Source organism: Ooceraea biroi, chromosome 10 (assembly GCF_003672135.1).
Source record: "Ooceraea biroi isolate clonal line C1 chromosome 10, Obir_v5.4, whole genome shotgun sequence".
Classification (NCBI taxonomy): Eukaryota; Metazoa; Arthropoda; class Insecta; order Hymenoptera; family Formicidae; genus Ooceraea; species Ooceraea biroi.
The window spans coordinates 12182155-12197109 of NC_039515.1; the positions used below are offsets into that span (position 1 = coordinate 12182155).

Genomic DNA, 14955 nt, shown 5'->3' on the forward strand with positions numbered 1-14955 from the left:
TATTATTAGGATTTGGTGTTTTGCATCTTCAGCTTTACTCGAGAAATACATAACCGCATGATACTTCGAAGATCGCATGCTGTTTTGTGGACTGGCAACAGGGTAATTGCTGGTTTATGAATTGTATTCTACCCCTCTTCACATCGCTCCTATGGCAGCTACAGTTATTTCCGTGTAATTCTCACACCCTGCTTTGCTCTTAACTTAATGTTGTTTCCCTCACTCCATTAAAAGCCACGCCACTCGGCTCGTTTCACTTCCCACACTGCGGTTGTAGCCTTGCGGTCGCATTTGGCTATAGCCTCCTCACTCTTTCGAGTGCACAGCGGTCGCGTTCCATTACCCTCTTAGCCAACTAATTCTTATCTGCTTCTTACGCTGCCACTAAAAGAGTTCGAAATTAATTTGTATTTTCTTATGCGAAAACTTGTCTTAATAACGAATATTAAAGCTACTAATTATATATATATTATTAACAAATTTTAAGTTCTATAAAAAATAAAATTTTTACTCTTTCCAAAAGATACCATTAAAATAAAATTTGCATTATTGGATTATTAAATAAATTATGATGTAGGAGTCATGTTACCTAGTTATAAAACGATTACGTTAAAACTAGTTTAATGATTTGTTTCATCATCAAGTACATAATCTAAGATCCATCATTGGCAACATTTCAATCACTCGGCACGTTTCACGAATTTCCCATCCTGTCGACGCGAAACGGAGAGGCAATCTGAATTCTCCCAGATCTAGTTTAGAAGTGATGACAGTTATGGATTTCGCCATTGTAGCGCCGTGCCAACCGATGATGTCGTTTGTCATCCCCTCTTCGTCACACGACTCCCCCGCGAACATTAGTGACAGCAACTCTCAAAAGCAATGTAAACGCGAGTAAGGATAGCAGCAATTAAAATACCATTAATCTGTAAAATTTAATATACAATCTATAGTGTCCATCTTCGTTAACACATTTTATAATACGGTGTAAGTATAATTATATAGCTTACAAATTGGATACAATAACAAATTTCAGCATCAAATAAATAACAACATCTGTCATAACTGTTTATTATTTCGGATTTGCCGCTTGATTGATATTGGAAGTTTTATTTGAATTCAATCTCTGTCGATTATATTTAATAATATGTAACAACAGATATTTGTTATTTATGTTTAGAATTTTCAGGCGATTAGACATTCAAATACGCGATTCAGGCGTTTAGACATTCAAATAATTCAAATTAAACCTTCGAATTAATGTCCCGTGACACTTTTTAAAAAATCCTTTCATACACGTATATATTTGCATCCTTTTCACGGAAAAAGTCCCCATTTATCATGTCACCATGAAGGAAACAGCACTAGCATACAAATGCCATTAATTTTCCTAAAGGAATCTACTGGTCTGTGAAAAAGTACCGAAAGAAATAAAAAAGGAAATTATGCCACACGCCCTTCGCATACCTATGTGAACTGTAGGGTCGCACCCCAGGAACTATTGTTATATAGACGCCATGGCAGTAGACACCATGCAACTTAACCCAACCCAAAAACCTTAACCTAAAAAAAGGGCGGGTTATACATAGTTAAAATATCATCCCATTGGTGCAACATAACACATGCATAAGAGTATACAATAGAGATTACGAATTTGTGAATAATCGTTAAATAGATCTTCTATTTTGACTTCAAAGTTAGCTTCCAAATAAAATCATAAAGCATAAATATTAAATTCTTATAATGTAACGAAACTAACGAATACAAATCAGATTTCATAAGGACCCCAATTAAGTATGCAGTGAGCATTCGCAAATAATTTCGACTAAGCTAAAAAATGACAACTGGAAAAATTCAAGAAACGCTGAGCATAAATAAATGCAGGAATGTTACACTTCAAGTTTCACGCATTGCATTGCAGTGCGAAGTGCAGCTATGCCGGGAAAATGTAGACAAGAATTTACGATTGCGCGCGTACGGTCGTTGTTTCATGGTTCAAGCGTAAACTCTGTTTAGAAGTTGCATTTTCCTGAATAAGGGATAATCGCTTACACAAACGGGGCATTTTACCGTTTAAAAAAGATTTATTCACGCGATACGCAATTCCGTCTTATCTATTTTTCAACTTGTGATAATTAATATATGACTTATAATATAAGTATATATATAAATATAGAAACAATAGGCATATAGGCCTACATTTGACTACTGACACAAAAATTTGGAAATAACACATTATGCTAATATTTTTTATCTTTTCTTATTTGTAGTAAACGTAAATTATGTACGACATACACTGACATACGGTTTAACATGCTTCATTAAGGCCTTTGTCGTTTTCCTCCATAATTAGGTAAGGAACGACAATAAGACGAGGAAAACGGACACGTATCCATTGACATGCTAAAGTAGGAAACTCCCAAAGCCGCTCTTCACACAAGCCCCACCTCACAATCACTCCTATCCCTCTGCCCTAGCCCGTCCCCCTTTTACCCCCGTCACAAAATCCTGTCGTACCACAGGCAGGGTAGAGCGGACCCCTAGGAACGCTCGGTCCACCATAGTAAATCAGACAGTTGCAGGCGGTCCTTCTGATCTATCCGGTGCGGAGGTGCCGTGAGACGCATCAAACTTAGCCCGTCCCACTCTCTCCATCTTGAAAGTAGTGAAATAACTCCTCTAAGTAACTCTATCTAGCCCGTAGAATCGCTTATGGCTCATAAACGCCTCGTAACTTAGCGCGGTGGCACGCGCCCCTCGAGAAATACTGCCGTACAGTTCCGTCCATGGTGCTCGGGAGATGACTTCGTCTTGAAGTGGCGCGAAAGTGAATTACTCTGATTGATGACAATGGCTGTGGACGAGATCTTCGTTTTTTAATTACACGATTACACGCTAGCATGGAGGGTTTCCTGGTCAGTCGGAAAAACTGCAGGTAATTCGGCAACCGTTTATCTTTATTTCTTGTAAATTATTACTGCGATAGATAATGTCGGATAACGGATAATACACCGGTAATAATGTGAATTATTACACCCGTGTTCTGCGAATCATGCTTTTACTAGCGTAAGCAGGTTTGTGAAAATAAAGCAGGTTGCAAATTTATCCTGTGGATACCATTTATGATCTAGAAATGTTAATAATCAGTTGTATACGATTAATAAATCAAAGTGTCGTGCAACAATATCAGCAAATAGCTATAAACGGTAAATAGCGGACGACAATAGCAATTATATTCTTTGCTGAAAGGTGTAAGTTAGCTACAATTATGCAATTTAATCTCCTAAGAGTAATTATTACTGTCGCGGCTTAACGCGCGACACACATGACACAAAGAAAAAATATCGATTTCTTTACGGTTGAATAGCGAGAATAGTAACTTGAAACCTCGGTAACGGCTCGTGAATCTCAAACATAATTTACAAAGTCAATTTACAATGGATTAATTAAAAACATTGATAATGCCCCGATTTTAATTAATCATGCTCGGCGCGAGCAGCGGTAATAAACGACATCGAAATTAATTAAAATTAATGAAGCATAAACGGAAGTAGCGATAACATGACGAATCGGTGCAACCATTCGCGGCCCCGTCGCAGCGCTAGCGTCGCGTCGAAGTGCGCACACGAAGCGTTATCCAAAACTAAATCTCCCGCTATTGACAAAACACTACGGCGTTGGCTCTCGTCTGGCGTAGGCAGACGCATGCTAAACAAACGCCAATTTTCGTGCGGCGCTGCCGTCGGCTGCAATTTAAACTAAAACGAAAACGCATTATTTCCCGACAGAGCGACGCGGTGCTGTACTGCGGCCTCCGGGGTTAAATCGACGAAAATAGCGAAATGCTCTGAAATGCAATGTTACACGTATAGTCACGCATACTGTGATGCGCGATCCGCGGATGTACACGTAGAGACGATACGCGTCCTGAGTTTACATCGTTGATGTATGTTCTCGGCGGCTATCGATCTCTCTCACACGAACTGCTAATTGTGCGGCGTCATAACTCTCCGCGCGAGTCTCATCCCCTGTCTGTATCTCTCTACCCCTCCTGCATCTACGCCACCGCGCGCCGCCAGCTCACTCATCTCCACTCTGTACAAGCGCGTTAGAAATACGCGCTTGTGCACGTTTGCCGGCAGTGACGGACGAGTATGCATTATCGCGTGTACGGTTTACCAGAGGAGTTTATTTCAAACCTTCCGCTTTTCTATTACAAATCTTCGCGAACAATTCATTTTGAATAATGCACTTTGAATGATCTGTGTTAAACGAAAAAAGTGTATCATATTCTCCCCATTCATATTAGTATCGTTCATTATTTTTTTCGTGATTGCGAAGAGAAGATCGGCGATAACTGAAGGTGTGAGGAAGCATATGAATACATTATATCAACGTTGTTTATGACGGTCCGCCAGTCTTTCGGACCATTAGCGATTAGCGGTTGACACAGTGCACTTTATCACGTGAGCCAACGACAGAATCCGTTATGCAGCATAAACGGATGCTCTGCGAATTGTAGTTGCTTATTGATTGTCTGTCGCGCGAATTTTGAAACTTACTTTTGTTATTGGATATTTACATAAACAATGCATAGTTTCAATGCGCCATTTAACTTAATGACTATATTTTTGCGTTGAATTAAGGTCCCATAATTCCTTATTGTACACATTGTCTGTGTCTGTTATATAAATCTGTGCGCAATCCTTCTTCTATTTGTACTTGATAACGCCGGCAAGAGCAGTGAATGAAGTTAGATGGCACGCCTTAAAGAGCAGTATAGAGAGAATCGCTGTAGTAGCTCTAATGTCACCCCAGTGTTGAGATAAGAAGCTCAGGCAACCTCCCATTCCCTTTTGCCTTTCTTCCACCCCACGCTGAGGCACATGGTGTGAGTTATGAGGCCGATTTTTATTATTCGCGTACCTCCGCCATCTCCTCCTCCGTCTTACAGCCACCCAGCTCGCTTTTTCCTATCTCCGAGTGCTCATAGGCGCCGGCTGCGCAACCGGCGGAAACTTTCTCGGCGACAAGGAAGGGGTGGGGCCAAGCATCACACTGAAGTTGCGTTATAAGAAAGACGCGCGAAAAATCGAAAGAAAAATGCAACTTCTTTTTACAGCTAGGAAGTCATAACGCGATAAATATTCGTTTGCCAGGAAAAGTATAGTTGGATGAAAAATTCAGCTCGAAAATGCGTCTCGTGTAAAAAACCTAGTACTAATTTTTGAAATCGGTAATGCCGGCTTACAATGCGATTACTTTTCTAACATATTTCTATGAAAGGAAGATAGTTCTATTATTATTTATAATATTTAAATTAATAATGCTCGTATTTGTAATATAATTTATGATTATTTAAAATGTATTCTGTTTATAATTATCTAATACAATTATTTAAGAATTTTTCCGAAACTCGAATTTCGTGAAATTAAATTATGTTTTTAACTGGTGAATCGTTGTATAATGCAATGTTAAGTAGCACAAATTCTCTCGTACATCTCTCTACTAGAAAAGAGATGCAAAAATATCGATGGTCCTCCACGAAGAGACGAACGAAATGAGTTGAGTCTGTGCGTTTTCGTAGCCCGACGGACCGCATTCTTCCTGGTAACTTTAGGCATTGTTCCTTCTGGTTCCCTTCTTCAAGCCCATCCCCCTTTAGATCCCACGTCATCCTATGGTTTGGCATCCACCTAACCAGAGACCGCTTATAACAAGCTGTGGAAGTTTTTTGCCCTGATACCTTCTTTTTCTTCACCTTTTTTTTGTCCGGTATCGAAGGTATTGAACAAAAACCATCAGCCGTCGATTTATGGCTGGGCAGATGACCGACAGTTGTCCACATCTACTTATGATTACATAGTTGCCCAACCTTGAAAAGACTACTGGTCATAAGAACGATTTTTTTCCGAAACTGACCAAAGCGAGATTTGTGCAACTGTATTTATTTGATCTTTAGGGATATATATTCGATATTAAAACTAGTTAATAATAAATATTTTGGCTAATAGCATGATACATATGAACACAGAGTCTTTTAAGACTTTAAAATAAAACTTTTAAGACTGATATAAAATATTTTATATTGGATAAAATATTATCGAAAAATATTAAGAAACAATTTTATTACTTTATTTTTGATGCTGACTTTAAGGCTTTCACGGCTATTACTTACGTCAGTACTGATGGCTTCCGGATAGATACCGCGTTCCATGACAGCTTGGTGCCGATGTTTCGCAGACATTGCAGTCCGCATCATCAAGGCTGAGCTCCTTTGGTTTGCAATAGTCCTTACACATCCACATTAATTAATCGATTCGATCAACGTTTCTCTCTTTCGAGTTCGAGGAAAGATTCTTCTCCGAGTTTTCGTTAAATTTCCTTTGGGGTTTGTTTTAATGCTTTTTGTCTGATGCGAGAGTGCTTTTTATGTTCGAATCGAGGTGGAGGGTTTCAATTATTTATTGTAAATAAAATGAAAAATAGTTGTTAAATAGAGCTATTTTTTCTACAAAACTTTTGTATAAAATATTTTTTGATATTTTATTTGGTTTATGAGATATATTGAAAAAAATTGAAAGCCTCTGTATCTTTGAAGGATGGTTTCACCCCTTCAAACCGATTTTTAGCTGCAACAGAAAATTTCTAAATTCATCTATTTACCTAGCCTACATTTATGCACAAGTGTCATTAAAATCGGAATTTTCGGGTGTAAAAAGTTCCTTTGTACGTAATCCGGATTGTAAGATATTGCGTCTATGACTCATAGCGATAAATCAAATTAAACACATACTTATAACAGTATAAGACAGCTTGTCATATATCAATTTTATAGCAGGATAGACAATCTTCCAAAAACATAAAATAAAATTCTTCAAAACGTCGTTTCGTAACGTTGTCGGCGCCAATCCGGGTTGTAGAGGCAACTCGGAGTTTTTAGGTAAACCTAATACAAAGAGAAAGGTCCGACGCGAATTTGATGGTTTTATAGTTTCAAATTGTGGTCTGTTTCCGTTTAAACTGGGTCCGAAAAAGATCACAGCTATCGACAGGAAATGTTCTTTTTGAAACTTTTTTTCTGCTTGCTGAAACGTCCTCGACCTACAACAATGAAAGGAAATGGTGAACATCTCACCATTGTATGTTTTTTATTGGTATAATAAAATCTAAGTGGCACTTTCGCTATTACTATTTTCCAATACATATATCTTACACCGTCTCCGAGATGAGTCTTCAGAGCGTCTCCGAGTGCTCCGAAAGAAATTCGAAAGTCTCTTTTACAACACGTAGTACGTTTTTATATTAGATCAGTAATAAAGTAATCCAGATTGCATCTATGAATCATAGCGATGAATCAAACTAAACACATACTTATACCTAACAGTATAAAACAGCTTGACATATATCAATTTTATATATAAATTTTTATTTTACATTTTTATATCTTTAGATGAAAATAATTTAAACTATATTAATATGTACCCAAAAAAGTATGTAATAATTTCGAGAATCCTTCTATATGTCTGAAAAACACTCGCAGAAAAAGATATATCTTCTCTTTATAACAAATTTAAATCGTTTGCTGGCGCAACAATACAATTTTCTTAAACATGTAGGAGCATGTTTGATACAAGTTCTCGTAATGATCGCTCAAGCGTATACACAGTACTTATAATTAGTCGTAAAAGTTCGTGTGCCGCCTAATAATGGATTTGCTCACGAAGAACAAATTAGCGAAACGATATATCTTTCTGGCGCCCCTTGCGACTGCGTGTGCTCTTACACGTAAACGATTGCTTGATATTTAATCTATCTACATACACGCTATGAGGATATAGCATCTCATTATTTCCGTATAAATGAAAAAAATTTCGTATGTTTCGCATCACTATTCGATTACTTATATCGTAAAGTTTATTAATCCTAATAATTCTGTGAATTTAGTCATATTTGTTTCTCTTCTTTTCACTACTAAAATAAAATATACATACGTCAATATTTACCGTTATATAATTAAAAAATATTTATATTCAAAATTATAATTTTTATATTTCATTTATGTCAATAATTTATTCCGTCACAATGTGAGTTAAATTGATGCAATATTTAACACGTGGAACATTATCAACTGAACTCTGTAATATATTTTTTACATTTTAATAAATATTTTATTTTACTCTCTCTTTCACACACAGACACACAGACACACGCGCGCACGCGCACACGCGACTGATGTATAGCCATTTCATATACACATATATATACACGAGTTTATTATTCTTACATATGTATATTTTAGTTTTCATCGTAGACGTACGAAACACTTGAGTGAAACACAAAATACTTTACGTAACTCGTAAAAAGCTTTTAAGTCAATAACTTGACATAAATAGGTGTTGAGGCGCGTCACTGATTGCAGATAATCATATCAACGACAACGATGGGAAAATTACAATGCGCGCAAGAGAGCGGAAGCGAAACAAACGGCGTACGGTAGAAAGGAGTATGAGCAACGTACACGCGCTCGCGGATTAAAGAGTTATTTGATTCTCGGAGGCGGCCATAATTCTCTTGGGCTATTCCCGTCCCGCGCGCACTCGCTCGGTCGCCCACCGGAATATTTTAACATCAGGGGTGGGTGGCAGCCCGGCTGATTCTGTGCCTGGATGAGTTTAGGTTGGGACACAAGACACATGTACCAACGCACACATATACATAGAATAGAATGTAGGAGGGTTGGTGGGTGAGAGTTGCGGGTCCGCAACTCCACGCAGCTGACAGCTGTTTCCTCGGTGGGCCGACCAGGTTGGTGGGGAGGATTCAGCCTAGTCGCGCCCCTTCTATAATGGCTCCCTTTTCTTCCTTCCCCTACCTACAACAGCATGGCTGGCGCGATCGTCTCTTTCTCTCTCTCTCTCTCTCTTTCTCTCTAGATCCAGTTACGTCACGTCTACCAGTCGTTGTTCTTTCTCTATACTACTGATGACGTCAACCCCGTGACGTAGAAGCGTGGCGTCATCGTCGATAGAGCATTTGTCGATAAAACGTTGGCCGCTAGAGGCGCGCTAATCGTGACCCGAAACCATTACTTCGCAATGTGATATGCATATTTGTACACGATGTAGGAAATGAATTAATAGGTGTTGATATATTAATAAGAACTGTCAGCAATAACTAAGTAATGATATGTACAATAATTCTATTGTTAAGGCGTATCTTTATTTGCATGAAAAGTATTAACGTGCAATAATTATATTGTTAATGATAGAAGTACAAGGAGGAGAATCTAGTGTTTGATAAATTGAATCTTGATATACACAAATTTCTGAGTTATCGAACAGTCGAGAAAATCTAACTTAGTGACCTTGTTCATCTTCAAGGTCGATTGCATGTATGTCAGTGACCTTGGCACTCAATTGAGCACAAGAATAGAAAGGGAAAGGATCGGAAAACGAGATAAAATAACGAACTCAGATAACATGCTGAATACTTTCACTACGCTAACGGTGGCATCGTCAACGATAGACAGCAATCGTAAAACAAGCGTTTTACGAGGCTGCACAGCAGAAGGGAAAACGCCGCTACAGCGCCGAACGTTGAGTGGGGCTCTCACGGTTTACGAGCGCATAACAGACGCGTTTATGGCCGCGATCACATAGCCCGCGCATACCTACGGCTATATAACCGGGTCCCATAACCCAGTACGGAGTAAACAAATCGTAAAGCTCGGTTTCGGATTTACTGACCTGCCGCAATGCACGGAAAGCGATACGGAGAGCTAGCCAGCCAGCCGGCAGTGATAACCAGCCACTTCCCCTCTTCAGTTCTCTGGTTGAATAAGAGGGGAACTGTCATGCTGATGGCATGCGATCGAGATATCGTAACAAGCATGCGCGCAGAAGGGTTACGAGCCCGTAATTGTGACAAATGAAGTAGATGATAGCCCGAGATAAACTGTATTAGGACATTGACTGAAAAGATAGATTTGGTTTATTCGTTCGCTCGTGTCTGACATCTTCTATCAATATGTTTTTTATAAAATTACTTTATAAAAATTTATAAAAGTAATATTTTATAATTTTATCTTTTTTGTTTAATATATATTTTTTATTGACAAAATATAAATTACACATCTATAATATATGCAGAAAATAAATTTAATAAATTAATAAAAATATATACAAATCAGATTACTTCAATTTTGTGTAACAGATGCGTTCTTCTGACCAATCGGTCACATGATATGTGTGTGTATATGTACAATTCATATTATATAAGCTTTCATACATTAGAAGAATTTTGTGATAAAACCAGTCGCTAAAATATACAGAATTATTTATTATTAATAAATATAATGTTGTTATTATTGCGAATACGACTTATTTATTATTGCGGGCATTTTTTATCTTATGTTTAATCTTTATATATGTTTAATCTTTACATCTATAGTTCTAATCTATGATGTACAATACAAAGCTAATGTTCGATTTGAAAATGTCTAATTTTAAATTAATAAAATATGTACGTATAATGCTAACAATAAGTGTAAATGTATTTCACATTGTTTCATTCGTTTCTACATAGATGTCGACATTACTTTACGACTTCTCAAACACCAATAATTAATACCTTAATCATTTATTATACAATTTTCAAATTATGCGATGCCTTTATTAATTTCATATGCGCTATATTTTCTGCATTTGATAATACTGAGAATTTAATATCCTTAATACAATTAACATAATCTTAGTTTAGGAAGTTTCTTTACACGAAAAGAAAAGATTTCTTATATTATAGTGAAATATTATTCAAATCCTTTTCATTACCATTAATTAACAATATTTATATTTTATTAACTTGCTCAAAAAAGATTTTTAAAAAATTAAATGACTGCAATATTGTATTGTATTAAATGAAATTTTAACTTCGCGAAGCGGAAACACGAAGGAAGCTCTTGCGTACCAGTACAGAGCCGCTGAGGTGATTTATTCGAGTTAATTCCAATTCCATTGGAGCCGTGGGGGCAGTCAGGGGGAGGAGCAGAGAGGAGGCAGCCTGTGGGGTGGAGGGTGGATATTCTTATGCAATTTGCCAGAAAGGTTCAAGAACCCGGGAGATCCCGCAATTTATCTTGCCTTATGTTACGCCGAGCCAAGGCAACGGAAGATAGATAGCGTCACTGCTTCCAACCCCTCCTGCGTCTCGCACCGCACCACCACGGGTCAACCACCCAAACCCCGTACAGACCCCTGCGACCCTTCCCCCAGCCAATGAGGGACGACCGCGGTGGCCATCTTGGATGGAGAGTTATTGAACGAAAAAGATGAGTAAGAAACTTGTTATGGGGGTGCGTTCTCTCCGCGCCGTTGGGACTTGGACGAAAGAAAGTGGAGGAAGGGGCAGACGGAGCTTGGAAGCTGCGGAGGGGTAGCTGTAAGGGATTGTTGGCGCTATATTGATCAATTGCTTTACCGTGCTTCGCGCTACTTTATACTGATATAAAGTACAATACCCTTGGAGGCGTGATACCCGCTGCGAAACCAAGTGCGCTAATTATGTGACGATTATGCTCCTCAGAACGCCACGATTGTGTGACTCTTTATTTTTAATATTGCATATCATCGTAGATATTTTATGATTAAAATAGTATTTTATATATTCCTAATGATTTTCACGCGCAAAATACTTTACACGTGATACTATATTCTAAAAATAATAATATATATATATTATACACACAGTATTTTAAAATATACAATATCAAACTCAAATTTTTTAAATAATATAATTACTTATTTTGTATAGATAGCATATACTTTTTTTTAATATGACTTATATTCTTTTCTTTAACTATTTTTATCGATGAGTGTGGAAACAATACGTTAGTGGGTGTGTAAAAGGAGCTTTAGCATATGGGTGGTCCAATAGTTGCATTTCATGAATGCTTCACGCGTCCTCAGTTTATGGGCACGTGCGCATGAGGCGTCGCGTACCTAAATTTCACCTTGAGGTTTCAACAAATCGTCTAGTCAGGAGGTAACTGCATTACTCCACGCATCTACGGCAGCCGATCGTGAATGATTTAATAATGCGACAATTAACTTGAGGACTGTGATACGCATCAACAAATAAGAAGTGCACTCTCATTATATAAACACTTCAATATTTATAAATCAATATGTATTGATTAAGCTTCACAAAACCTAATTAGATATAGAATGTTATAATTTTACAAAGTGTTTTAAAATACATTTTATTTTAATTGATCAATAGAATTTATTTAATTCATTTAAATTGCTTATTTATTTTACTTTTTAAAGTATATTTATCATACAATTGTTTACATAATTAATAATAAAAAGTAAGTTAAATTTAAATTATGACAGGTAATACTGAATGAACATTAGCATCCTTTTCTGTCTGAATTATCGGCTTCCCAATGAGATCGAGTTTTATCGAACATGTTCACCAGTTCATTGTAGGATGGCGCTGTTGGCCTAAATGCGCAGCCCGCCATCTATGAACTGTTGCGTAAAACTCCTTATAGAGATCCATGTGCATCGTGCCCACCAGACGGCGTGGCGCACTCGTCAATGTCCGAGAGGGGGATTCCCACTGCCTTTCTGTGTGAGTAGTGAGTAGTGGGGGGGTGTACCCATGCCATGCTCGCAACGGCGCAGAATCCCATCGATCATTTGTGCCGTTTCCCCGTGTTCCACGCCGTCGTGTATTGCGCAGCGTAGAGAGAGGAGTCGGCCACTGATGCCCCGCCGACCCCGCGCAACCACCACTTTGCCTCTGACACGTCCACCCATCTCACCCTACCCGCGTGAATTCCCCCTTCCTGCAGGACATGCTGAGTCCGTGACGGTTCGGCGGGCAATGCCGGCCGACCATCACGAGGCCTTACCTTCTCTATTATATTTATGTGGCGGCTTGCGGGCGAGAAGGTTTATGTGGTGTCTCCACTCACAGTCTTGTGCTGCTCCTTTTTTTTCCTCTTCACCTTCTCTGCCTTTTACATCCATTTTCTCCGTAAAATTATTCTGCGATAATTTCAATCGCGCGTCATAAATACGTGTTACCCATAATTATTGGTAAAGTTACATCAAGTAAATCAACAAAAGATTTGTGATTGGATTTGTGTACGTAATTAAAATCTAAACAAATTCGAGATTTCAAATAGTGTGTTATTGTGCGCGTTATCCATGTATTTCGTGAACGTTTGAAATCAGTAAAGTGGTGGATGATAACCACGTGTCGGGCGAGACCTATAAGTGTGCGCGTGGATGCTGAGTATCAACCAATGAGAATTTAAAGATGCTGGACGGTGCTCCGAATACCGACACCATCGTTGTGCAAGAAATGTGACCTTATCGCGCGCGCATTGGATGAACATCTTGATTCGGCCGGTAAATGATTTCGTGATCATTTGATTGTCCATATCACAAGTTTGATTATTCCCAACTTCAGATTTTATTCGTATTTCTTAAGTTGTACATCAGGTGTTAATAAATGTTTACAATGTTAATATAATATAGTACATAGAAAAATTGAAGATGTAACGTCTTTTAAGAAGTTACAACCTTTAACAAATTTTTTTAGCTTATACATGCTTCATTTTATATCGCTTTATGCTATATATTGCTTGTATAATATTTATAAAATAAATAAAACATTTTATATATATAATTGTTTAAATAATATATTGATATTTAATTGCTACTAACATCTAATTTTGACACATGTGCGACTGTTAATTGTGCATAATGTGTGTAAAAGAAAACGAATGAGATAAGCTCATATCGCATATGAGCAGGATATGTACACCTAGGAATATAAGAAGTTACACACATATGCACATATACGTATAATCATATAATCATATATACGATAATTTTTTCCTTCTGTATAATAAAATAATATATGTATATATAATTTTCACACATATATATATATATATATATATATAACAGTATATAATTTATTTTTCCAGGTAAGTGACGACAGTTGAAATGAAGTCTTATGGAGCATCTATCTACTCTGGTGTAATGTAAGCAATTTTTCTATTATAATACTTTAATTTAAAAAATGCATTTACTTGAAAATAATGCATGCTTTTGCAAACTTCTAATAACATTGCCAAATCTCATGTTTTTCATAAATTAAATAATGAATACAAAAAACCAAGCTCAGCGAAAATGTAAATATGAAAATAAACTGATGCAAGAGCGAAGCTGGATGTAAGTGCTTATTATTTAAGATTGAAGATACATCAATCGTGAATTACAAACGTTTCGGTCTATACGTTAGATCATCCTCAGTAAAATAATGAATGTATGAAGACTAATGGTCACATATTTTACTATAATTTATTATAGTATATATTATAGTATATATGTGCATAATCTGTGTGCGCAACACATATATACGAAAAAGAGAAGTCACCACGCCCTGTCAAGGGCAATAGGACTGAGGAGAGGAGATATTATAGTATATATTATAGTATACATATATATAGACATAGTATATTACTATAACTTTTTGCCGTTTTCTTTTCTTATTGTGTAAGAACTGCCTTATTGTTTATCTTGCAATAAATATAATCAGCGTTATAAAAAGATCCAAACTTGTTCGTAAGTTTGTTGCTATAAGTCATCAACGCCATCAGTAAAGTAATAGTTACTTAAAAAAATTAAAATTAAAATTGATTTAAAAAAAGAAAAAATCAAAGACAAAGACAATAAAAGACAGAATCATCGTATTACATAATATCGTTATATTAACTATAGGCTTCAGGACACACGACTAATATATAACGTATAATAATATTTCATCGTAAAAATATAAATACGTCTAAACAAAAAACATTTATTATATGTAAGAAAATAAAAATAGAAAAGCAAAACTGAAGAAAAAACGAAGAAAACTGAAAAGTAGATAAAGAGA

General features: G+C 37.0%; 1 protein-coding gene across 2 annotated transcripts in view; it reads left to right on the forward strand.

Moving 5' to 3' along the window:
• Positions 1-14955, forward strand: part of LOC105282171 (homeotic protein antennapedia) — an 89790-nt gene that overhangs the window by 22167 nt on the left and 52668 nt on the right. The window contains exon 1 of one of the 2 annotated variants that reach the window (XM_026973128.1): positions 14002-14059. The exons of the other annotated variant lie outside the window; for it this stretch is intronic. The gene's annotated coding sequence lies outside the window, so the exon portion shown is untranslated. Of the gene's footprint in view, positions 1-14001; positions 14060-14955 lie in introns of those variants that run through there. 2 annotated transcript variants of the gene reach the window in all.